Here is a 27,861-nt window from a genome sequence, read left to right on the forward strand (position 1 = left end):
TCAAATTAATTCATTAATTAAATAGCAAGATCCAAACTTCAGCACTCGTGAATACTTCATTTCCCTTTCTTGTTCCATACAGAATATCAAATCCCTGAGGCAGATTCTTGTGATTCTTGATCGAAGCAACTGTTTGGTGGCTGTCAGACTGGATGTCCCTGAAGCAAGATTGTCTTTTAAGCCCTCACTTTCAGATCCAAATTCCAGCGGTCTATTTGTCCATGGTCCAATAACTGCAAAAGCTGTGAGATTAGCATCTCTGTGTTGTATCTGAGCAAGCTCCAACTGTTGTAACTCTTTGGCATTCTGCTTTAATCTCAGCTCTTTTGGATCTTATTTATTAGAAAAACTTTGGGCTGCTTTCTGTAACATTTCTCTTTCTTCTAAATCATTTCCTTTCTTCTCCAATTGGCCAAGCTTTTCAAGAATTTTTAGCTGATTTGGTATCATTTGACAGTTTGTGATTTTCACTTGCCTTGTAAATTGTCATTGGATGCTGAGCAATTGCAATCAGCTTTTCTAGGTCTCGTTATCACTCCTGTGTTGCATGGGAGATCAAGTTTACAGCATCAGAATTAAGTTCTGTAATGTTATATTTTTACCAATGTCTAAAATCCTCTTTTGTAAACCAATATAAAGGAGAATGGTTCAGCTTTAACATGACGGAACAAGTCGGCCAACCAATTCAGAGCTTGTTGCTAAGATACAGGCATTTTCCTCATTAAGTCTAGGCCATAGAAGTCACATCATTGCTGTCATCTTCATCTCTGAAGAACACTGTTCCATTCTTTTATATTTTATTTTTCTGAATAGGAGATGCTTGAAATGACAGAATTTTATATCCTGGCGGGGTAATTTGCTTTAAAATGGAAATTGGAGGAAACTGATTGGTAGGTATTGCAGTGCTAACTTGCATCTTCTGTCCAGGTTTCTGAACAGTCAATGTTGAGGAATAGAAAAGCGTGGTCACATGTTTTGCAATGCTTCCTGAAGGCTGCTGGACTACTAGTTGTTTGACTTTAACTGTCTGTGAAATGCAATCTGGTTGTGAAAAGATGGGGCCTAGGTGGGACAGTTTGATCTGGACTGGAGCACCAATGACACGCTTGTCAAATGTGGTTCCAGGAGAAGAAACAACAGGTTTCATAGATGGAAGACAAATTGCTGTTTCTGAAGTTTCTTCAAAGGTTACTGAAGGGTCAGTGTTACTGGTGCCCCAGAGAAAAATGGTTTTTCAGGCTGAATTGTGACTGCTTTAACAGTATTTTGGAGCAATGTCATATTTGACTTTGGCGTCTGAACCAACATAGTTCCAATAATTCCGTAGTTCCATAGTTCCTGCTGATAGAGTAGCTGGCCCTAGAGAATCAAGTGTCACAACTTCAGTTTTTGTTCCACCTGGACAGGCAACTGGATTCAGAGTTTGTATTGACAAAGTTCTGGGTGGTGCTGTTCCAGAAACAACCAAGGACTTTTCAGACTGGACTGATGAAATTGTTGTCACCAAAGGAGGAGGTGTTGTACACGTAGCAATAAGAGTCTCACTAGATGTCTGCTGAACACACTGTTGAATAAAGCTTTGGGCATTAGGCATGGGTTGTTGTAAAGCTGTCACACTTTTCTTAAGAAAAGGAACTAGATGAGGCTGAGGTGAAAACTTGAGTTCAACATACAGTGGTCTAGTAAATTCTTCTGCTTCCATTTTTGCATCCAGAAGTTGTTCTACAAGTTTCTTTACATTCTTCCTCATTTCTGGAGACTGTGACCCACTACATGCCTGTTTTATTAACATTGCAAGAAAGCTCTTACATTTCTTCACATTTTCTAGCATTGTTGGAGAAAGATTTCTCTGAGCAATTGTTTTGACCTTGGGCTCATTTGCAGGCATGGATGATACTCCCAAACTTGAAGAATTCAAGTTTGTTACAGTAGTCAATTGTTTTATAGGTATAACTGTGACAACATAGGTTGGCACTGTCATCATTTGTACTGAGGAAGACTTTGGAATAGTAGTTACCATGGTAGTTCCTATTTGTGCCAATTTGTTAACAGGTGCCACCTCTACTTTCTTTTTTTTTTTTTTTTTTTTTTTTTTTATTTTTTTTTTTTTTTTTTGGTTTTTGGGCCACACCCGGTAACGCTCAGGGGTTACTCCTGGCTATGCGCTCAGAGGTCGCTCCTGGCTTGGGGGACCATATGGGACGCCGGGGGATCGAACCGCGGTCCGTCTCCTAGGCTAGCGCAGGTAAGGCAGGCACCTTACCTCCAGCGCCACCGCCCGGCCCCACCTCTACTTTCTTAATTACTTGTGAGCTAGAATTCGGCTCTGTACAGATTTTGACTGCTTGAGTATTTGGTACAGCTGGCCTTGAAGTTATGTTACTTGTCTCAGCTCTTGTTACAGCTTCTGTACAGTTGGTATCCGAGGAGATACCAAGATCAATTGACCTCTGTTGCTTTTTATCAAAACTGTTCCTGGAGGAAGCGGCAAACTAGCAGGCAACTAGATTGTGGTGTTGGGAGCTTTCACGGTGACTTTTTGAGGGCTACTGCTGAGTTTAAAAGAGCACTACCAGGAGCTACCTGGGTCCCTAGGGTCCCCACGGGGATCCACATGCTGGGACAGCGCACACTCCGCAAAGAAACTGGTAGGAGCCTTAGTCATGGCGCCCAGGGCCACGGGTGTGCCCTCCACCCGCACGGGCAGCGGTACGCCAGGGCCATGCTCACAGTCCCGGTGGTGGCGCTCAGGACAGTCGGGGGAGCAGCACCGACAGGTTCTGGGAGGCCAGCGTGTATCCCCCCTCCCCCAGATGGTTCAGTGCCAGCTGCAGCACTGCGGTTCTGATGCAGAAGCGAGGTGAGACTGCAAGCGGCAGCCAACTCCAGAGCAGTTCCAGCTTCACAGCATCGCTCTGGAGAGGGGCAGAGGCCCCCAACACAAGTCTGTGAACAGGACCTTTCTCCAGTCCGCACAGCCCTCAACACCTGATCGAACGCTGGTCACTTTTATTTTCAGGGGGCACTCACACCTGCACCATCTCAGCCTCGGGTCCGCAGCAGCAGCAAAGGCTAGTGGCCCTGGGAGGGGCATCACCACGGCTCCCACCTCCCTATTTAACTCAACGCAGCCGCAGCTGCTTCCCTGCCAGAAATTTCAAAACTGCAAACCTCGAGCGCCCCTAAGCCCCCTACAGTCGCTTTACACTTCCCCTGGAGTATTAAAACTCTTATGCCAAATGTCAGTGCAAAGATCTGCCAAAAACATTAACATTTTTCTATACTATCAAATAGTCTCTAACAAAAATGCAGTGCTTGCAGGCCTCACTAAGGCAATAAGGCTCTTAAGTGTCTCCTGAAGAAATAAAGTAATGGGGCAAGTATTTGTTCATTTTTTTCTCCTTCCACCAGCCTCCTAGGTTAATCTGTGACTGCATGGCTGCCTTGAATACCTCCTTTTAATCATCTCTTGGTCCTGGGACTCTGGGCCCATAGCCTTCCTTCATTAGAGGTGGTTTCTCATACTAGGTCCCATGCTTCACCACCACTGCATTGGCTCTAGGAAGACAGTTGTATTAGAGAGAAAACAGGGTATACCAGTGAGGGCAATTTTCTCAGTATCTCATAATTGACTCTGTGGTTACTCCTAGTGTCCACCTTTTGCACAAAGGCAGAGTTTCTAATCCTACCTCAATATACAGAAAATCAAGAATTGGAACATATACAAGCTGTAAGAACATTTAAGGACCTCCAATTTAACTCTTGTGCTGCAGAGAGAGAAACTGAGATCCAGCAAAGGAAAAAGGGTTGTTAAAACTGGCAACAGTGATCAGTAGCCTCCTCTGTACCCACAACCAAGGCTTTTTGCCCTTCCATAAATCCTGATGCTGCCTGAACACAGGTGCAGGATTATCTGGGTCTTCATTAATGCAGGCTGACAGCTGCAGTCAGGGTTACACATGGAACTATGCTCTAGTTCTCTCTGATATATATGCATATGTATATATATGTATATGTACATATATATGTATATGTATATATGCCAGTATGTTACTCCCTGAAACACCTTCCTCCATACCTGATCCTCCAGCACTCAAAGCACCTCACATATTTCCCACTGTTCTTTTCCAAGTAGACAGTCAGACCCTCATTGAGTCCCATGTCTTCGCATATATATGCATATATATATAAAACCTATATATATATATATAGGTTTTTGGGCCACACCCGGCGATGCTCAGGGGTTACTCCTGGCTGTCTGCTCAGAAATAGCTCCTGGTAGGCACAGGGGACCATATGGGACACCGGAATTCGAACCAACCACCTTTGGTCCTGGATCGGCTGCTTGCAAGGCAAACACCGCTGTGCTATATCTCCAGGCCCTTTTTTTATATTTTTTTATTATGTCTACCAACAGTTGTGCAGGAAAGAGGACTCTGATGTTGGGGTAGTGGTGGATATTATCTCCATGTCACAGAACTGGGATATGTGTGCCATGTTAGTATAAGTTCAACATAGATCCAGAAGGCTCCTCTTCTATGTCTGGGGTGCAGCCACACCTTCAAATAAAGCAAAAGAAGTGAAGGAATATTTAATATTTGAAAGAGAACAAATAAGAGGAGATGATACTATTAATCTATGAGGAAAATGCTCAGGAATGAAAATCTGGAAGCGTATTCTGGCAGAAATAGGACATGGTCTTGGAAAAGCTGCAAGAAAGTATTCCAAAATGTGAGCTCAGGAACCACTGAAGAGTACCTTGCTGGGGTAGGTGAAAGTAGGGAACAACATCTCTAGAGAGAAAATTCGGGGGTCAAGAGAAAATCAGAGGCTTTAGCCATAGATGTCTGAGGGTTAGGGGTCTCTCAGATTGTGTGTGACATTAGACCAGGGGTCTTCAAACTTTTTAAAGTGGGGGCCAGATTATGGCCCATTTGAGAGCTGGAGAGTCGGACTATATGAGCTACTAATTGCTACTCACACTGCACATATCTTTTTATAAATAAAATGAAAACCATTTATAAATAAACAGATCACGCACCAGTATTTCAATGGGAACTGTGGGCTTGCTTTTGGCTAATGAGATGGTCAATGTCTGGTTCCATATTTGTCACTGCCAGCTGTAACAAGTGATGCAAATGGGCATCAGTTAATCTTGATCTGGTTGGAGATTTCAGTTGTTTCATTCTTGAAAAAGTCTGTTCACAGGCATAAGTACTACCAACGATGGTTACCATTTTGAGTGCATGGTTCCTGATATTTGGATATACACTGAATGTATATGCTGGCAGGTAACTTGGCAACCAAACAGCGCTCACTGCTGGCGGGCCAGATCAGACTCCTCTGCGGGCCGCATGTGGCCCGCGGGCCGTAGTTTGAAGACCCCTGCATTAGATAGTGGCTAACATACTGTGACAATTGATTACCAGAATGAATGAAAAATAAAAGAGAATGGAAGTCTCTATCTTGGGCTATTTTGGGAAGCCTGGTTTTGTGAGGACTTTCTAAAGGGATGCAACTTGTAGAAAAGAACTGGGTCTATTAAGCAATGCTAGCAAAATTTGGAGGCTCAAGAGAGGATTTTCACAGCAGTTGAGGTATGGATGCAACTGCCAATGTTAACAGTATCCCTAACAACTGTCTAATACAATCTCTTCCCTGCTCCTACATTTAACATAGGGAAAGAGATTAAGAATAGAAAGTAACATTTCCAAGATGAAATTGCTGGCCTAGCTTTCCCAAGAGCATGCTTCTTATACAGTGTTTTCCTTAGCAGCACATGTCCCCATGACATTCTTAGGCCTGGTTTAAAGACTTCTTTCTGAGACTGGAGCAGTCAGAGGGAAACAAGAAGGGTAAAACAATAGAAAGGAGATATGAAGGTCTTCAGAGTAGCGAAAGATCACCAGGCCATGCCAAGCGGAACACATCTGTCACTCTATACACTCTATACACTCTATACAACTCTATACACTCTGTCATAGCTGAGATCAGACCATGAACCCCTTTCTCCCTGGTCTAGATGAAATGTAGTGCACTCACCGCAAATCACTGCAAGCACCAGATCTCTTGCATAAAAGCCCAAATTCTCTAATTGTGTAATTGATATGATGGCTATGAAGAAAGTTCATTTCTCCTCCTCCAATAACACAGCAGGGCCTGACAAGAAAGCTAGAGAAAAGTACTGGGTGGCTTGGGATACAAAGTTCCTTGAATTCCACAAACTGTAAATGAATATTTTTTGTTAGCATACAATTTTGTTTGCATAGCTGAAACTGCTCTGACACTGTGATAACTGTTTAGGGCTTGAGAAGAAAGCAGGACCTTCCTGAACATTTTTCTTTTTCTTAAAAATAAAAGGAGACAAGAAGTCTTCCACCAAGCTGCGTCTGTATTTCACTGCTGATACTAACATCCCTGCTGTCTCTTGTCCCATCTCAGTTTCTTCTATCAAGAGAGGCACCTTCTGGTCCCTTCAATCAAACACAGCCACTCAGCCAGTGCCACTCCCAAAGTCTTCCCTCAAGCTTCTTCCACATTTCTCTGCTGGTTCTGACCAACCTGCCATCTCTCACTTCATCTTAGATTTGTTTACTGAAAAAGGGACTTCCTTGTCCCTCCTATTAGCCCTTCTAGTTCCAAATTTTGCTTAGACTAGCATGTTCACACAAAGACATTTTAATTTATATCAGATATTTCCAGGTAGATTGGACCTAACACTTCTATCTCTTAGAAAATACAAAGCTTAAAACTCAGTTGAACAAACTAATGAATTAGTTGGCAATGCTTTTTTTTATCATACTCAAATAACTTCATGTATTTAGGAAAATAAACTCTAAGTCAAATATACATCTACTCAACTCTTATATAATCAATTCAATACATCACTTTCTTTTTTATTTTTATTAACATAATTTTTATTTTGATCATAGTGGCTTACATATTGTTGACAAAATATTTTAGGTACATATTTACATAAAATCAGGGAGGATTCCCATCACCAGTTTGTCCTCCCTAATCCTCCGTTTTTGTCCTACCTCCCAAATTCTCTTCCCTCACCCCCAGGGCTGTTAGAATATGTGGTCCCATCTGTACCTATCCTATTACTTAGTAGTCTTGCACCTGTTTGGTTCTGAACCTCCCTTATTTCCCTCTCTAATTGGGAGGCAGGGCTAGGTAGTTCAAGTTATGTGGTTTTGTTTGAAGAGGAGAAAAGTAATAAACTGGGATAAAAGTCTAATACACCGAAAATAAGCGGAATTCTTCTAGAGGTTCTCGTCATCGGTTTGAGAGATGAAGGAGAAAAAGAAGGTGAAACACTCCATACAAATACAATACAAAAAGAAGTGTCAAATATCTATTAAGGATTCCAACAATAACGCTAAGCACCACAAAAACAAAACAAAACAAACAAACAAACAAACAAAAAATGCCATGGTCTTGAGATAAGAAACATGGCAGAGCACATAAAGAGAGAAAAGAAGGGGCCGGAGAGATAGCTTGGAGGTGAGGCGTTTGCCTTTTATGCAGGAGGTCATCGGTTCGAATCTCTGCGCCCCATACGGTCCCTCGTGCCTGCCAGGAGCAATCTCTGAGCCTGGAGCCAGGAATAACCCCTGAGCAATGCCGGGTGTTACCCAAAAAAACACAAAAAAAAGAGGAGAAAAAAAGATAAGTATAAGTGGGGGCAACAACTTCAGTAACCACACCAAAACAAAGAAATCAACAAAATATAGATAGGTAAATAAAAATAATAATAATAGTACATGAAGATAAAAAATAATATATGAAAAATAAACAATGTTTTGTGTTTTTTTTTCCCTCCTGCCCAGGCACAGTAAACATTGGGGTCATTCGAAAAGGGATTCACATGGCCTAAGAGATATGGGGTTTCTCCGCCCTTGGAGTATATTGTCATGGGATCAACTATAGACTCTGTTCATGATCCTTTACTCTCCCGGTGGTGCTTTTGTGGTGTTTGGAAGACTTCTGCTCCGTCCTGGGTGATACAGTCAGACCTCTGTATCTAGAGATCTCAGTATCTGCACAGTTACAGGGGTGGGAATTATGATGAAGTCAGTCTTTGTGGTTGTAGAAGTTCTGTTCCCTCAGTGTCATTTTAATCCATCTTCTGTGGTTGGTGGTCTTGGTCTTGGCACTAAACCTGGGATGGCACCTAGGATAACGCCTTTCCTTGTGTTACAAGAAGCCCCATTCCGTTACAGTTGTCTCTGCCAGACCTTTGGAACTGGAGATCATGATTGTTGTGCAGGTGGTAGTTCAAACCCTAGACTAGGGCTTTTTTTATTGGTCCCAAGATATATACAGTCTGGTCATGTTTCTAGCAGCCAGTCATCTGTAAATCGCGATCTTGGATTTTGGGCCTACCAATGGGTGACAAATCGTTTGATTTTGTCTTATCGATGGCTGGTAAGGTAGGATAACCTGCTCTTAGGTCAAGTTGTTTCCATTTTCCTCATTGTCAGGATATCATATTAGAGCTGGCACTCGTTGGTGTTCCAGCAGTATTAAGGTTGTCCTGGATGGGGTTTGTTTCCTGCAGCTGTTGTGAAGAACTGTGCCGTTTCTGTGACTGGGATCCAGGGTTCAAGGCTGGACGGATGGGATCTAATCTCCTGAGGTCTAAGTTGATTCCACATGACATATTTTCAAGGTAGGAGTTATCCCTGTATTGTAAACAACTATGAGTTCCTATCTCTAGTAGATAAGAGCTCTTTTTATGTGTAAGATTTCCCCTTTTTTTAGTGTGCCTTTGCAGAGAGAAATGGTGCTACGTTATATTGTTGGTGCATTTGGGGGTGGGCAGAGAGGAAAACAAACAGGTCACATACCCAAAAAAGATTTTAAAAAATAGGATTAAAAATGTATGTGATCCAGCGGCATTTGTCTTGCAAGCAGCTGATGCAGGACCAAAGGTGGTTGGTTCGAATCCCGGTGTCCCATATGGTCCCCCGTGCCTGCCAGAAGCTGTTTCTGAGCAGACAGCCAGGAGTAACCCCTGAGCACCACGGGGTGTGGCCCAAAAACCCAAAAAAATAAAATAAAATGTATGTGCTCACATATGTATATGTAGAACAGAGAATTAAAAATGAATTAACGAAGTATTTAAAGGACCAAAGTGATGCAAAAGACTACCTTACATTTGGGGAAAGGCAGGTAAAGAGGAGGTGTAATACAGGTCTTATGTTTATGTTGGGAGTACAGGTTTTCCCATTGTCTTTTGGGTTTTTCTTGTAGTGTGTGGGTTCCCAGGCACCTTCCCATCACACCCCCTGACCTTCAGATTGGCAAAAGATTTGCGGCAGGGAGGTCTTGGAAGAGTTCTTGTATTGGGGCTACTTTTGGAACTAAGTCCGGTTTCAAGTAACAGTCCACATTAGGGGAAGATGGTAGGGAGGGCCGCGCAGCATGGGTCTGCAGGGGAGTTAGCTGCCTTTTCTTGCAGGAGACGAAATGTGGGTTTGACTGGGTGTCTCTTCGTTTGGGTACCGGGTACTGGTTCATTGGGGTAGGAGGTCAATCTTGATGCCTAATAGATTAAGGACTGAGGGTGAAGAGGTTTAATACAGTGGGAAGTCTGGATGGGAATGAGGGGTGACGGGGTAGTTGGGTTTCCAAAGGGGGGAAAGGGGAAGGTATATGGTAGGGGTAGGAAGGGAGAAACGAGAAAAATACATTAGAAAGAAAGGGAAAAGAGAAAAGAGAAAAAAGTAGAGAGAAGAGTAGAAAAGAAATGATAAAAAAGAAAGTAGTGAGAAGAGAGGAGAGAATAGCAAGGGAATGTTAGTTTGCTTGAATGTGTTCGATGAGTAGAGTCTGTAGTTTAAGTCTGTATGTCACGGTTACTGCTTCGGTGGTCTGACTGGCCACGTGCTTCGATTCCTAAAAGAAGGTATAACCTTGAAATAAAGTGTATGTTAAAGAGTTTTCTTGGGACCATCTCATAGTGCCAGCTAGGTATGGTATCTCGTGTGGTATCCCGAGCTGCCATCTTGGTTTGTCCACCCTTTGTATCCAAGAATGCCTGTGGACAGAAAAGCTGAGAGGTTATTTTAAATATAGTAAGATAAGGCATTAAAACATGATGTTATGGGATGTTTCCATTGGAGTCAGTGATTTCCCGTGGTATTCTTTACCTGTGATCCTGTATATGATCTCCAAGGGATTATTGTGGGCCTTTGTCATAGAAGGCTGATTACATACCTGTTCTCTCTATGCTGCTGTTTCTGGTGTTGCTGTTTTCTTTGTGGTATAATGCGGTCAAGAGTTTGAGTTGTTCCTTTTTCATGTATTTTGGACACTGCTCTCGAGTATATGTTGACTATTACAGTGTTTAGAGTTTCTACCCTGTTAAACCCTATTATTTGATTGTTGAGTGTTAGTTGTATATAAGATGTATGTTCTAGGTGCTTCAGAATAGTGCTATCATTCTGTGTTTATCTTTTGTCTTCTGACTTACTTCGTTCAACATAACATGTTCTAGGTCCATCCACGTTGCTGCAAAATCTGTGATTGTATCATTTCTGACTGCCATGTAATATTCCATTGTGTATAGATACCACTTTTTAATGATCCATTCGTCTTCTTCTTCCCCTTCCTCTTCCTCCTCCTCCTCTTCTCACTCTTCCTCCAACTCCTCTATTATTATTATTATTATTATTATCTCTTCCTAGGTCCTTGGGACTCCAATGATTCCTATTGTCTCTGTTGAGTTTATCAAAGACTTCTCTTTTCATCTCTTCACATTCTTTGAGTAGTTTATTCATTGTCTAATCATTGGCTTTAAGTTTCTTTTCCAATCTGTTCTGCTGTATAGAGTTGTTCTGCATCTCATCCTCTGGCTCACTGACACCGTCTTTTGTTGGAGAGGCTTTCTGTTGAGTCTTTCATTTCATCTACCAAGTTTTTCAGATCTGTTATTTCAGTATGAAGTCTTATTATTTCTATCTTCATATCCTCTTTATTTTTATTTGTGTTCCATTCAAATTTATCTATGCTTTCTTTGAACTCCATGAACATCCTCCATATTTCTTCTCTAAGCATTTTATCTGAGAGGATACCTGGTTGGTTGGTACTTTTTGGGTCATCTGAGCTGCCATATTCATTCTCTATACATAGGGGTTTCCTGCATTGTTTCCCCATTGCCAAGCTTCTAGTGTGTTTTTTAATATGTGCTGTGGTGGGGTTCATGTGTTAGAAGATTTGGGTGGCTGTGGAGCTAAGCAGATTGGCCATGCTCCTCTGGCTCCATCCATATATAGGGTGGGTATAGCTTACTGGGTTTGGGCCCTGAAGAGATTATGTTGGCTGGAGACTTCTTGGCTACCTCACGTAGAAAAGCAGTTTTTATAATTTTTTAATATTTATATTTTATTCTCCTGATGCTAGCAGAGTTTTGGCTATGGCATTCCTGCTCTGTGGTCCAAATCCACGTAGTTGCTCCTATCCTTTGGATATGGGGGCTCTGACACCATTGGAGTTGGATTAGATTTCTAAAGAGTTGTAAAGTCACCCCCATACACTGTATCTCCACCAACAGGTGAATCAGTCTGAATCAGAGTCGCTGAAGAAATAATCCAGACCAGACTGAAGGTAAAACATGGATAGTCTGGCCATCTTCTACCCAGTATGGAGACTAGCCTACAAAATTTAGTAATCTTTAGATGAACAATTCAATGAACCCAAAGAACTCTTTTCAAATAGAACTGAAGAAACAAAAACATGTTGGCAAGCAATAGTTGCAGAATTACACAAATGGAGAGTTGCATAGACAAAGTTGAAGACAAATTTCAAGTCAGCATAGATAAAGAGGTCAAAAATAAAGGAGAGGTAAACAGTAAAATAAAATATAAGGACCTTAATGAATGAAGACAAGAGAAGTGACATCTGAATTACAGGGATAATAGAAGATGAGAAAAAAGAAAAGGGGGAAGAAAAATTAGTGAAGGAGATAGTAGCAGACAACATTCTCATATTCTAAAAAGAAAATGCTCTACAAATCTGAGGTAAAAAAAAAGTGCCAAACAAAATAAGCCCTAACAGAATGACACAAAGACATATAGTAATTCAAATGGCAGAAAGAGAAAAAAGACACAAAGAAATAGGTGGACACTGCAAAACAGCAATGGAGAAGAAAAACCTTAAGTATAAAAGGATAGAACACAAAAATGAAACCAGATATCCCATTTGAAACAATCAGGCAAGAAAAGAATGGAATGGCATATTCAAACTACTAAATAAAAGAAACTTTTAACCTAAAGTCCACTAACTAAAAAAATTCTCATTTATATGAAAGGGTGAGATAAAACCATTCTCAGTCAAAAAAGAACTAGTTACATTTTCACTAAACAAACCAACTGTCAATGAACTACTCAGAGATCAATTATATAAAACAAACCCCCAATTGTAAAAGCAAGAACACTACACAATATAATGGTAAGAGAGTCTTTTATGTCAATAGTTTCCTTCAATGTCAATGGACTAAATTCTCCCATTAATAGGGTTTGATCAGAAACCAAAATCCAGTTATCTGCTACCTTCAGGAAACGCACTTAAAATTTCAGCATAGACACAGGCTCAGAGTAAAAGGATGAAAACAATTATACAAGCTACTGAAAAAAAAACCTGGGACAGCCATATTTATATCAGACTAAATTGCATTTAACCTTAATAAAGTAATTAGAGGCAAGGATTGACACTGCTTATGGAAGAGAGAAACAATAGGACAAGAAGTACTAACATTGATAAACATATACACACCAAATATAGTCAGCAAAATATGTAAGGTTTTTGTCCACATACCTAGACAAACATGTGAATGAAAAAGTGATATTAATGGGAGATTTTAACAAGGCACACCCACCTCTAGACATATCTATGAGTCAGAACACTAGCAAAGATTAAATGTACTAAAAGACTAAAGACCACTAAATGAGAAACTAGAAGTACTGAGGCAATTGGATCTATACAAGGCCTTTCATCCTCAAGAAGCTGAATACACATTCTTCTGAAGTGCAAATGGAAACTTTTCTAGGATAGAGAAGTACAGCGTAGAGCCAGGAGTAAAATCCCTGAAAGTTGCCAAGTGTGACACAAAAAGCAAAATAAATAAATAAATAAATAAATAAATATATAAATAAATAAATAATAAATCCCACAACCAACATTATTCTTAATGGTGAAAAAATGAAAGCGTTTACACTAAATTCAAGCACTAGGCAAGACTATCCAGTGTCTCCACTCTTATTCAACATAGAATTAGCAATAGCAATCAGACAAGAGTTGGAAATCAAGGGAATCCAAATTGAAAATGAGAAAGTCTATTTGCAGATTACATGATGATATACATAGAAGATCCTAAAGAGTTCATAAAAAAGTTCCTAGAAATAATAAATTAATAAGGCAAAGTGGCCAGCTGCAAAGTCAATATGAAAATATAGTTGCATTCCTTTATACAAATAATAACTCAGAGAATAAAGAGATCAAAGGGTATTTCTCACTTAAAATAGTGTACAAAACTATCAAGTACCTAGGAATCAACCTAACAAGAGTGGTACAAGACGTATACCACAAAAATTTCAAAACACATAAAGACATTGAATAATAACTTAAAAACACATTTGTATAAGGTAATTCGTAGAGATTATTTCACCCAACAGCTGTCAACGCATTTATTCCTCACTGGTATATTTGGCATTACAATAAAGCATTATCTTTAAATTGAGGTACAAAATGAAATGACAGAAAAATGTAGCAGATATTCAACCTGAGTGCAAGAAGTTACCTATGCTAATGCTAAAGTAGGTATGCAAGACAAACAAGCAAAGATGACCTGACACACCATAACTGGTGATTCCAATCCAGTCTATTAAACTACAGGGATTGCTTGCTTTCGGGAGTGCTTCCCAAGCAGTGTTCAAGGGATCCAAGGCCATTGCTTATCATTTTCAGCCAACCTGACTGTTAGAGTAATGTGAGGGTTGCTCTGCTACTCACATCCTACTAAATATTATCTAGGCTACCATCATAGACTTTGGGGGCTTCCAGGGCTGCATTCTATAAGGTTTTAAGTCACCAAGGACATAGATTGCTTTGCTGTTCTGGGGTACTGGCAGTGCTGTTAGAGAATGTTCTGTTGCAAAATTAATACTGAGGTCTCAAACAGGCAAAACATATACCCATAAACCCTAAAGTATCTTCTCAGTGTAAGATAACCTTCTTTTTTGGTAAGGGTAGTTTATCCTCAGTGCTTAAAGCTCTGTGTTCAGTGATCTGATATCTCATAGTGGTGCTCAGTGGACCATATGTTTTTCTAGGGATTGAGCCCTGGCCTGCTCTTACAAGGAAAGCATCCTGCCCACTCTTCTAGCATTCTTGCTCCATAGACAACCTTCCTTAAATATACTTACTTCCTGTAGTAAACAGATTGTACAATAAAAATTCCATGAGCACCCAAAATTTCCCCTATTCTAGGATTTTGGGTGTTCAGGATTAGAAACATTGATACTCTTGTACTGTCTCAGTTATCTAAATTCCAGAAATTTACTTTGGAATCTAGATTTTCTGTATGTTCACTTTTCTCATGCCTTTACAACCTCTTAAATTTTCCAACATTTTCTGAGAGTAGGACTCCTTGAGAAAAGCTCATTTTAGTCCCCAAGTATCACCATTTGTATTTCTTCTCTGCCTGCCCCCTGGAAAATAGGTAAGGTAGATTTTGTCACTGGCAACTTTGGACACCTAAGTGAGAAGTATGTTTTTCTATAACTAGATTAAATGTATCTTTACCCCTATCCCTCTCCCCAGACCATGTCTGTGCATATGTCTCAGAAGATACTGCCACACCACATCAAGCTGGCTTTGCTCAAACATCTCACCCCGGGTCTTCTAGAGATGGGGTTGAATCATCTGCCACATTCAACATAGCAGAGCTGCCAGCTCAGTACAAATCTGAAAAATATTAGAGGCAGGTAGGCAGGCCAGGCAGGATCAGGCTTGCAAGGCTTAGGGCCTATTAAAGCTGGAGCCTGGCATCACTGTTTCTCATTTCATGAAAGGTTTCAAGGCCTGCCTCCTACTTATATATTTGCCTCAGATTTGAGAATAACTAAGAAGGCAGCTATAAAGTAACATTGGGTGGCAAGACTGCTGGAAATGGCAAGGAAGGCCTGGCTCTCCTTGCCTCCTCACTTTAGAACTCATGGAGTTCAGGAGACTCAAACTATCTCATTCCCCTACCCTACCCAAAATTTCAAACAGATTTTATGCTAATAATTACTCTCCTTATTTGGGGAAACAAGAAAATTTTAAAAATGGCACCCTACAGGCACCACTTTCTAGAGAACCCTAGAAAGGGATAAACAGGAAGGAATTCCCTAGGTACTGGTGAAAAGGGAAATGTGGAGGTCAGCTTACTCTTTCCTTTAATGACATGTTTAGAAATATTTCTGTCTGAGGCTGGTCAGACAATGGGTGTAGAGCAAGAATCTTGGAAGTATGATTGAACTAGATGGTCCCACTGAGTATAAGATGTAAATGATTCAAATATACCTGCAGGCATGAAAATCTATATATCTTGAGTCTCTGGGGCCTGATTTATTGAGGGCTGGCATTCACAATCATGAAACCTAACCCCTTCACTCAGAGACAGAGTATCTGAGGCCCAGAGAGTGTGAGTTTTATCAGTGGCACTAAGTAAAATAAATCATATAGCAGCTCTTTACTCCCACTTCTGTATACCTTTTATTTCTAATGTTGTAGAAAGTAAAATCTCTTCTGGTTCTCATGCAGCTCACCCACATGATCTAAGCATTTTCTTTCACAGGATTGCCCTGAACAAAACATCTCTGAAATAGCTTAACAACCACAACTTTCTAGAGATGTCTACAAGTGTCCTGCTTCCAGTCCAGTCCTGGGAGCAACCTGGGCAGAGAAATTCAAATTTCTATAGATACTCTTAGTGGTGTGACCCTTACAAGTCAGTGGCCATGTTTCTAGCAATAGACCTTCTAGCACGTCACTAGCTAATCCTGCTCAAATAATTAAGGATTTTCATACCACCTCTTCTTAAAGAGGTCTATCAACTTACAAAGTCTGTGCTATTCCTATTCTCTGCCCAGGAATACCAGAAACATAGCTGTGTCTTTGGGTATGTTCTGGATTCCCGGCAGAGTTTTTTTCTATTAATATCTTTCACAGTTCATATAATTTCACAAATAATTCCATTTTCCATAAGTACCTAGTGACGGTGTTTCTGCTATTTGGCCCTTCTGAACTGACCAACCCTGACCCTTGACATTTAAGCCTGCCAGTATGCCAGTAACCAATGGGACATCCTCCTTAAAGCCATTGCCTCCAGATATTCTGAAAATTCCAGATTATGTTGATGTCTATTTCAGCACTGAAAAGTATCAGTGTTATGATACAGATTTTCAGTTCAAGGGACCAAGAATAAATTTTCTTTCTTCTTGCTATCTTTCTCTCATGTACACACTGTTTCTTTCTCTCTCCCATCCCACCCTCTCTTGTCCTTCTACCATCTTACCCTCTTCCTTTTTCCTTCTTTCCACTTCTTTTTGTATTTTACATACTCACCTGCATTAAAGGACCATCCCCACCCTGGAGATTTTGGTTCTTGATAATAAAGAGAGAGCAGTGCTGGTTTGGGGCTTGAAAAGAGAGAACACATGGCAGAGAGAGGCCATGAGGCAAAAACAGACTAAATCCAAAGAATCTTTAACTCACTGACTTGGTATTATTTCTCTGCCACTACCCTACTTCATCAGATCTGTCCACCTGAAGGGTAGAAACAAGGCATGTGGGGTGAGCTCACCAACTTGTGGATACTTTTATTTTACACATCCCCATCTATCTTTTTTCTTTCAGTAAATTCCAGACATTATTGGCAATCTTCCCCACACCACACTCCAACACACACTTCTGAATATCAGCCACAGGGAAATGTGAAATTATTACTTTTCTCAGATTGGATCATCCCAACCTTGCTGGGTCTCCTATTACAGTGTTTTATGCTCCATTGGATTAAGCAAGATATTAAAAAACATTTCCTAATTGCTTTTATGTTCCAAGTCTAATATTGACGCTTGATCTTTATTCTGAAAAACTGCAGTATAGAAAAGGAAGAGAAGCAAAACATGATTTCTAGGATCCAGCTGTTTGTACGGTTGGATCCAGGCTGCAAATGTGTTATAATTGTGGAGGGAGCTCAACTACTGGAGATGCCTGAGAGTATCAATCAACTTCTATATCTGTCAGTACAAGGTCTTAGGCTCAAATGAAAAGGCAAATATTGAAGCAGTCAATGCTGTATGTTGCTTACCACAAAAATCTGAGTCTTATTGAGGTATAGACTCTCGAGATTTTCCTTCATAGAATCAAGGTCTAGTATCAGGGGCAGGTTCAGAACCAAGAATCACTTGTTTAAGAACAAACTAGTGACAGAGGTTCAAATAGGACTAAACTTCCTGCTTTCCTTAGCCTAAAATGTCTAATATTCAGAGCAATGACATTATTTATCACCATCCAAGTCCTTGGATAGAATTACAACTCTGAAGGAGCTTCCTGTGACTCTGCCTTCAACTATAATACACTATAGTCCCTAATAAATAAGCTTGAGTAACACTCCAACACCCATAGAGCTCAGTTCCTGAAAATTTCTCTAACAAAGAATGGCAACAATGATATCCAATTTTTTGAAGTAGATACTGTATAATAGGCACTGTTCTGATAATTTTATAAATATCCTGAAACAGAGAAAAATGATTGTCAATGGGCTGGAGAGATAGCACCAAAGTAGGGCTTTTGCCTTGCACACAGGCAATACAAGACAGAAGGTGATTCGAATCCCAGCATTCCATATGATTCCCCGAGCCTGCCAGGAGCAATTTCTGAGCTCAGAGCTAGGATTAACCCCTGAGTGCTGCCGGGTGTGACCCCCGCCAAAAAAAGGGAAAAAATAAAAACCTATTGCCATTGATGTCGTTTTAAAAGACATCCAAAGCAAGAAAATTTAAATAACATCTAAGATCACACAGTCAATGTGCAAAAGAACTAAAATTCAGCCTAATATACAGATCAGTCCTAATTACTCCCTTCATAGACTGCTACAGACCAATATTCCTGGTGAACACAGATGCAAATATCCTCAAAAAGTCTTAGCAAATAGGATCCAAAGCCTCATCAAGAAGGTCATACACCATGACCAAATAGGCTTCATACCAGAGATGCAAGGATAGTTTAACATATGCAAATTAATCATCATAATACATCATATCAACAAAAGGAAAAAATAAATTTTGATATGATATGATGCAGAGAAAACATTTGATAAGGTCCAACACCCGTTCATGATAAAAAAAAATAAAACTCTCAATAAGGGCTGGAGCGATAGTGCAGTGGTAGGGTGTTTGCCTTTCACACGGCTAATCCAGGATGAACCTTGGTTCAATACTTAGCCCCTCATATGGTCCCCCAAGCCAGGAGGGATTTTTGAGTGCATAGCCAGAAGTAACTCCTGAGCATCACTGGATGTGGCTCAAAAACAAAAAGAAACATAAAACTCTCAACAAATGGAAATAAAAGAAACTTTTCTCAGTATAGTCAGGTCATTTACCACAAGCCCATGACAAATATTATACTCAATGCAGATAAACTAAAATCTTTTCCTCTAAAATATGGTACCAGACAAGGCTACCCTCTCTCTTCATTCCTATTTAACATAGCACTGGAAGTACTTGCCATAGGCAATTAGGTAAGAAAAAGTTATCAAGGGCATCCAGAAAGAAAACAATAAAGTCAGCTCTCACTATTTGCAGATTAGATGCTACTATATTTAGAAAACCCTAAAGACACTACCAAAACCTTCAAGAAACAATAGATTCATATAGCAAACTTGGAATCTACAAAATTTACATGCAAAAATCAATGGTCTTCTTATACACAAATAATAATAAAGAAGAAGTAAACATTAAAAATCCCATTCACAATAGTGCCACAGAAACTCAAATACTTTGGTATCAACTTAAATAAAGAGTTAAAGGATATATACAAATAAAACTACAGAGAAATAAATTCAAGAAATAAAAGAGGACACAAGAAAATGAGACACGTATCCTGTTCATGGATTGGGAGGATTAACATAATTTAAATGGCTATACTCCCAAAAGCACTGAATATATTTAATGCAATTCCTCTAAGGTTACCTATAACATTCTTCAAAGAACTGTATCAAGCACTCCTGAAATTCACTTGGAACAATAAATACCCACAAATAGCTAAAGTAACCTTTAGGAATAGAATATGAAAAGCATCACTTTCCTAACTTTAAATTTTATTACAAAGCAATAGTCATTAAAACATTATGATATTTAAATAAAGACATACCTTCCAATTAGTCTATTAAACTTGAGTATTCAGACAATGTTCCCCAGACATACAACCAACTAATCTTTGATAGTGGAGCAAGAAACCTAAAATGGAGAAAGGAAAACCTCTTCAACAATTAGTGTTGGGAGAACTGGCCACATGCAAGAAACATAACTCAAAACTCCATCTAACACCATGAAAAATGTCAAATCCAAATAAATTAACGACCTCAATATCATACCCGGAACCGTAAGGTACATAGAATAAAATGTAGGAAAAACACTCCATGATATTGAAACCAAAGACATCAAGGAGGAAACACCACTGTGCAAACAATTAGAATCAGAGATAAACAAATTTGACTACATTAAACTGAGAAGCTTCTGCACCTCAAAGGAAAGCAAATAGTGACTAGGATACAAAGACCATCAACAGAATGGGAAAAACTATTTATCCAATACCCCATTAGATAAGGGGCTGATATTTAACATATACACAGTACTGACAGAACTTAACTAGAAAAATATCTAAATTCATAAAAATGGGGAGAATAAATGAACAGACACTTTCTCAATGAAGATATAAAGATTGCCAAAAGGTACATGAAAAAATGCTCCACATCATTAATCATGAGGTAGATGCAAAGTAACAGAAAATGAAGTACCATCTCACACCTGAGACTAGCACGCATCATAAATAACAAGACAAAGTAATGCTTGAGGGGATGTGGAAAGGAATTCTATTTCACTGCTAGTGGTAATGCCATCTAGTACAGCTTTAGTGGAAAATATGGAAATTTCTAAAAAAAAAAAAAGGAAACTGAGCTCCCATATGATCCAGCAATACCACACCTAGGAACATAACAAAACAATACAAAAATACCCTCTGCACTTTTTTGTCATTGCAACTTAATTTATAATAGCCAGAATCTGGAAACAACTCAGATTTCCTACAACAGGTGAGTGGTTAAAGAAATGTGGTACATAACACAGTGGAATATGATGCAGCTGTCAGGAAAAAGGAAGTAGTAAAATTTTCTTACACATGTATGGACATGGAAACTAGTATGCCAAGTGAAATAAGTCAGAGAGAGAGATAAACACAGAATACTCTGTGGATTTAGTAAAAATAAAAGACTGTATGGTAATAATACCCATAGACAATTGAAACGAGGAATTTAAGAACCAGCCTCTGTATTAAGCTTACAACAAAGGGTAGAGAGTGCAGTTAGAGAAATTACTGAATTAACAGTTATCATGTCAATGGTAGTGAATGAGAGAAATAGAATTCATGTCTAGAAGACAGGCAAGCAGTGGGGGAGCAGGAAGATTTGGAGCACTGGTGGTGGGAAAGTTGCACTGGTGAAGGGGAGTGTACCTATTATGACTGAAACCCAACTATAAGCATGTTTGTAATCATGGTGCTTAAATAATGATATTATATACAAATGAGAGAGAAGATAAACATTGGTCCTTGCCTGGGTCCTCCAGGCTAATGTTCTTCAACTGCAAGATTCCGAGGGGATTGCAGTTGAAAATGATAGCAGTAGCTACGGACCATGGTACAAGACGAGGGACCCAACTGACAGGACAGGAGGTGGCTACAAGAAAGAAACAAGGTAGATAGGTGTCCCCAGCAGGGAAAGGGCAGAAGCTCACTGTTCCAGGCAACTATGAGGTTTTTTTTTTTGGTTTTCCAAATCACAGAGGCTATAAGAGGAAGTAGACAAGGAGGCAGGCTTGTTGGCTATACCAAAGTGTTTGATATCCCACCCAGCCTGTTTGATTCCATTTCTGACCTGAGTTTTGGTGGGAGCTGAGCAATATCTTTGCCAAAGCCAAGCACTGGCTTAAAGAGTCATTTCAGCATGGCACTGCCATGGCTGTTCATTAAGTGGCTAATAGGACCTACAATTATGCTGCTCTTACATAATCCTCACCCGACCCCTGCTGGGGTGGACACACCTGTTTCTAGTTGGAATCTTAGGTGCAGGAACTTACGTGAATCTTTAACTTACCTGAGTCCATTAGGTCTCATGGGAGACCTAATGGAAGGGTTTGGGGGAGCTTCTTTGAACCCAGAGTTGTCTTGGACTCTAGCCCTTACCTCCCCCATAAAAGTAAGTGAAAGAGAGAAAAAAGTAGCTAGATGATCTTATTGCTAAAAGGTCAATTCCTAAAAAGATCAGTTTTTCACTTTCCGAGAATAGGTGTAGCTTTATAGCTTAATATTTTTCTATTTATGTAGTTTCTAAGCATACTTTTTTCCATTCCACTTCCCATTCTGGACATGAATCTTATATATTTTCACTGCAGAAAAAGTACAATGCCCTTTGCAATTACCCTGTCTTGATAAATGATCTTTTGACCTGTAGAATCTCCCATTGACCATTGAGATAATCCTTATTTTGTTTAGTTATTTATTTTTATTTAATGAACAGTAAATGAGATTATGTAGAAATCCAGACAATAACTGTGTTATTTTATCTTTAAGGGGTGATGTGACTGTATATTTAGGAGGTAATTTATAAAATGCATCACTGTAACTTCCAAAAAGTGTAGTTAGGACTGAGCTATTTATAGCTAGTTCCTCATGCTTGGAAGGGGAGCCTATAGGGGAATTTAGGAAAAAGCATCCTCTCTGGAGGGCCCAGGGGTCAGATGCTCTGGAGGAAAAAGTCCAGAGAGAATCTGCCTCAATGCTAGCTGAGTTCTCTGCTGAACTGTGCTTAACTTCTGCTGTCTAGATAAGAGTCTCTCTTTTTATCTCTCATTAAATGTAACGTTTGGCATTCCTGCTCCAAATCCTCTTTCCTGCACTCTTGACAACATTAAAGGATCCATTTCTTTTACAGGGTTAGATTTTTTCTTGCTAAACTCTACCAGTAACTTTTATAGCTTGTATATTTACACTTTATCAGATGGGTAATGATTGAATTATTTCTCTCCCATTCTGTGGGCACTCTTTGAATCCTAGTCACCATTTTTTTGAGGAGAAAAAACATTTCAGTTTAATGTAGTCCCATTTGTTTATCATTGCTTCTATTTACTTGGTTAGTGGTTTTTCACCCTTGAAGATTCCTTTAGCTTAAATGTCATTGAAATTTCTGCATACATTTCCTTTTTGTATCTTATGGTTACAATTCTGATATGAAGGTCTTTGTGACTTTTGTGCACAGTGTTAAAGAGTTTTGAGTACATTTTCCTGCATGTTGTTGACCAGTTTTCCCATCAGCACTATTGAAGAAGTTTACCTGCTCCATTTTGTATTTCATGCCCCTTTATTAAAGATTTATTGATTTTATACATAAATATAAGTGTCAGAATATTTAAATATGTTCCATTGTTCTGTGAGTTTGTCTTTATTTCAATACCATGCTGTTTTAATGACTACTGCATTAAACATGCAGTATGAATTTGGGGGAAATGATGATTCCCATCTTATTTTTCCCAAAGATTGCTTTAGATATTAATGTACATTTATTATTCCATATTAATTTCAGAGTTGTTTAATATATTTCTTTGAAAAATATCATGGACATCCTTATAGTGGTTGCATTGAATATGTACAGTGCTTTGAAAAGTATTTCCAGTATAATGATTTTAATCCTCCCAATCCGTTAGCAGGGTATGTGTTTCCATATCCTGTGTACTCTAATTTCCTGAATGTGTGCTTTTTAATTTTCTTTATATTACACTTTTACTTCTTTAATTAACAAGGTACTTAAATTTCTAAGACATATTTGTGAATGGTATCATTATTATTTTTGTCACAAAATTTTATTTTTTTTCCAAAGAAATCACATAGTTTTACTTTTTATTTTGTTTTCTGTGAACAGTGCTTTTTTGATACTTTACATTTTGTTTTTTTAAACTAGTATCTTTATTTAAACACCATGATTACAAACATGTTTTAAGTTGGGTTTCAGTCATAAAAAGGATACCTTCTACTCTTCTCTTCATTATTTGTATATAGAAAAGCCATGGGTTTTGTATATTAATTTTGTAGACTGCATTTCTACTATAAAAACTATTGTTTTTAGAAGGTTCTAGTCACTAGTCATTTTTAGGATTTTCTAAATATCATATCATCTACAGTGGAGAACTTGACGTCTTTCTTTTCTGCATGTGCTTGCTATCTCTTCCTTGCCAAAATGCAATGCAAGTACTTCCATTATTATGTTTAATACAAGTGGTAAGAAAGTGCAAACTTGTCTTTTGCCAGATCTAGAGAAAAGAGTTATTTGTTCTCCATTGAGCATACTGTTTACCATGGACTAGTCTTAAATGGCATTGACTATATTGAGGATAATTACATCAATTTGCATCTTGTGAAGTGATTTTTTTTATCATGAATGAGTTCTGGATCTTGTCATCTTTTTTTCTGCATGCACTGCTATATTCCTATATTTTTTATGTTTTCTTGTGTTGATACAGTGTATTAGACTGATAATTTACATATGTAAGCCTATCCTTGTACTTCTGGAATTAATACTATTTGGGCTTTGTATATGAAGTTATTCATGAGCTGTTGAAATCAATTTGCTAGTATTTTGTTGAGGATCTTTGCACCTGTAATCATCAAGGATATGGGCCTATAACTCACTTTTTTGTGGTGTCTCTGATTTTGGTATCATTATGATGTTAGTTTTATATAAACAGTTTGGGGAAAAAAGAAAAGAACAGTTTGGGAGTGTTTATGTTTCTTCACTCTACTGGAAGCCTTGAAGAGGATTGGCATTAGTCCTCTTTAAATGTATGGATAAATTCATTAGTGAATCCATCTAGGCCTGAGTATTTTTGCAGGAAAGAAAGTGTTTTGATTACCTTGTCAATTTATTCAGTAGTGACTTATCTATTAAAAATTTTCATATTATCTTAGTTCAAACTCGATAGGTTATAGGAGTACAAGAAATTATCCATTGCTTCGAGGTTCTTTGTTTTTTTTTTCAATTAGTTTCTCAAACTAATATCTGATTATCTTGGAAATTTGTTTAGTAGCTGTAATGACATTCCCATTTATTTTTGATAATATTTATTAAGTTTTCCTCTCTTTTTATTTGTGATTCTTGTTAATTGTTTCTTGATCTACATTTTTAAATAGCTATATATGAGATCTATTTTTTATTTTGGGTGTCCAATTCGTTAATTTCTGTTGTAAGTTTTATTTTTTCCTCCATCCTGCCTACTCTGGCTCCTTTTGTTATTCATTTTTCAATTATTTAATTTTTAATTATTTAAGCTGTATAGGTCCTTTCTTATTGACTACATGTTTATAAATCTATAAATTATCCTCTTAGTAACATTTTTGCTTTGTCCAACAAATTCTGATAAGTTGTACCTTCATTCTTATTTGTTTCTAGAAATACTTTGACTTACTCTTTTCTCCACTGACTGTTAAGTAGTGCACTGTTGAACTTTCTGATTTGAAAGTTACTTCTCCATTTTTGTTGTAATTATCTTCTGTTTTCTCTTGGATATTGCTCCTATTTCTAAATGAGAAACAGCTGTCCAGTGTATGAGAACCCCAATTTGTTGTTCTTGTATTTGATATTGGAAGTTGTGTTGTTGGTGGTTGATTGGAAGCTGGCTGGATTTTCTCAATGGCTTTGCTGTAAGGACCCTTCCTACCTGTCACAGAAATAACATAATAGAAATCTTAGTATTTCTAGAAAAAGTCAGTCAGAAGATACACTAGAATGTTCATGCCCTTACCATAGGTAGCTGATAAAAAAATTTCTAAGAAGGGGCGGAGCAGTGGCGCCGCAGTAGGGCGTTTGCCTTGCATGTGACTGATCTAGGATAGACCTTGGTTCAATCCTCCGGAGTCCCATATGGTCCCCCAAGCCAGAAGAGATTTCTAAGCACATAGCCAGGAGTAACCACTGTGTGTTACTGGGTGTGGCCAAAAAACACAAACAAACAAACAAACAAAATTCCCTAGGAAATATTACTCGTAGGCCCACTGAGAAATCATTTCCTCAAGTATGGATGATTGGAAGATTCCTGAAATATCTCTCACCAATAGGCCCACTGAATCTTCTCTCTCAGTGTGTATAATTGAACGAGACATTCTGTTAATGAAACTGACATGCTGTCTCCTTTACTACATTTAATTGATTATATATACTTATATATATGTTTGTATATATATATATATATATATATATATATATATATATATATATATATACTCCCTTCTGCTGTGTTTATATAGTAAAACCTTTCTCATCCTACCATAAGGATTTTTACATGCAACATAGCCCTGATTAAATTTATCTTTACCAGCATTACTCAGCATCAAAAAAAAAATTATTTTCTCCTTGTCTTTGAAGACCATAGCAATTTGTAACAGAAAGGATTGCTTTGCTTCGGAGACTTTCCCTAGACACTTTGAATACCTGCTAACTAATCTACACTCCAAAAAGGTTTGACCAGAATAGCATTGGACTATTGAATTTTACTAAGTATAAATTCTGTACCTCTTTCATACAAGTTTTATCTCTTTCAAAACCAGACCTTAGGGAGTTAGTCTTAGCCCCTAAGATAGAAACCTGTTCCCGTAGGTAAAGGAAATTTGTTATAGGAAACCTGGCTTCTTGCTAATCTCTTAATTTACATCAGTATGATACCTAGGATCAGGTCAGAGAGAAACTACTTTGAAATGTAAAAATTTACCTTCCATTTATCCTCTGGGCTCCTAACTGACCTATATACTATTCTAAAATTACAAACCACATAGAGCCATGTGTACTGTCTTAAAGATCAAACAATATACACAGATAAGTTTCTGTACTCTGCAAAGAAACAAAATTTCAGCATTCTTTTCATACTATAACTGACATTTTATACCTTAAAATGTCTAATTTGGAGATTAAATTTGAAGCACACTTGTCAGAACATATTTTCCCATACATTTATTGTGTGGTCTTCATTTTCTTCATATTTTACCATACGCCAGTCTATGCAGTCCCACTTCCCTGAAGCGGATTCATTTGAAATCCTCTGACGCTGCAGGCAGAAGCAGCCTGCAGCACCTACCATTCTGCATGTTTTCTTTACTAAACTTATTCTAAGAAATACCCCAGTCTGGCTGGAGTCATTCCTGTGCAGCAACAGATGAACACAAATACTTTACAATTGGTACCCAAACACTATCTAGGCAGATCTGGTAGGAAATAGTCAGGGTTCCTAATTAAGCTGAGCATATTGCTGGAAAAAGAATTTGAAAAACAAAACTAAAAAAAGTTTACTTTACTTCATACTTTCTTAGCTTATGTACAAGAACTAGAGTTGGCTGCTTTGGAACAAATAGTTGCAGATGCAGAGTTTAAGAGTAAATTTACAAAAATCTGTTAGGGGATTATTCATTGACAAAATGACTAAATTGGTCCAGAGGTAGGTGTAAATAAAGGATATCCAGGAAGCTGGCCTTTGAGAATGCAAATGGAGACTGTCAATCAATCCCATGGCCTATCAGAGTGAGTTAAATGAGGATATTCTAGTCTACAGGAAGTCTTGCCAAAATGTAGGTACCATTTCTCACCAGGCACTTGTGAACACTCTTGAAGCCTACTCAGTCCAGAGGCAGACTATGGGAACAATTAGCCATTTTGAAGACCACCATCTGGACCTTGTCCTAAATGTGGCAGAGGTAATTATTGGGAAATATATTGTCACTCTCTAAGGGTATTAAGGTATATAAGTAGAGGACATCCCCACATCTCACAAACCTGGAATAGATGTTACAATGGCTGGGTGCTTGACCATTATATAAGGGATTTTATGACACTCTATATTCCCACCCTTTAGAAACAACCACCCAGACCATTCCTATAATACAACAGAGGAATGGATCATTAGGCAAGAGACAATTCCAACAACCAGCAAAGGTCAGGAAACTTGGCAGAGGGCCTATCCCAGGCCCCACAAAATCAGGGACCCTAAATTATAAAAATCTATAAGCCATTAATTCATTGAAATGTGCTAGCATAGTAAGTGCTGCCTTACATATACCATACCCATATATCACTATAAACCGCACAATGTCCATATAAATTACATTCATGTATTAAAAGACTGAAATCACCAGGCACAGTAGCTTGCTATTAGGAACAAGTAGACTAACCATCAAAGTAGTAATGTTAATTTGGGAATAATAGATACGAATTATATAGGAGAACTGATAATAGAAAAAAAGTTCCTGCAATATGGACACTTTAAAAAATAGACCATTGCACAACTACTGCTTCTATCATTTGTCATGACTGGCCAATCCAATCACTCAAAGATTGGAGAATTCGGCAGCACTAGTCCTTTGGCTAATTCTGAAGTTCCTTTAGTGGTGTTTACCTATAGTTTACATAAGAAAGTGAACTTATTAACGCCTTTCGAGGTAAATGATAAAAATATTTACAGGAATGATTGATACAGGTGCAAATGTATCCATTGCTTGTAC

General features: G+C 38.5%; 1 pseudogene; it reads right to left on the minus strand.

Moving 5' to 3' along the window:
* On the minus strand, positions 1–26,447 carry LOC125998865 (transcription initiation factor TFIID subunit 4B-like; annotated as a pseudogene).
* Positions 26,448–27,861: the final 1,414 nt, after the last annotated feature.

The sequence above is a fragment of the Suncus etruscus genome, chromosome X, assembly GCF_024139225.1.
Source record: "Suncus etruscus isolate mSunEtr1 chromosome X, mSunEtr1.pri.cur, whole genome shotgun sequence".
In the NCBI taxonomy this organism is placed as follows: Eukaryota; Metazoa; Chordata; class Mammalia; order Eulipotyphla; family Soricidae; genus Suncus; species Suncus etruscus.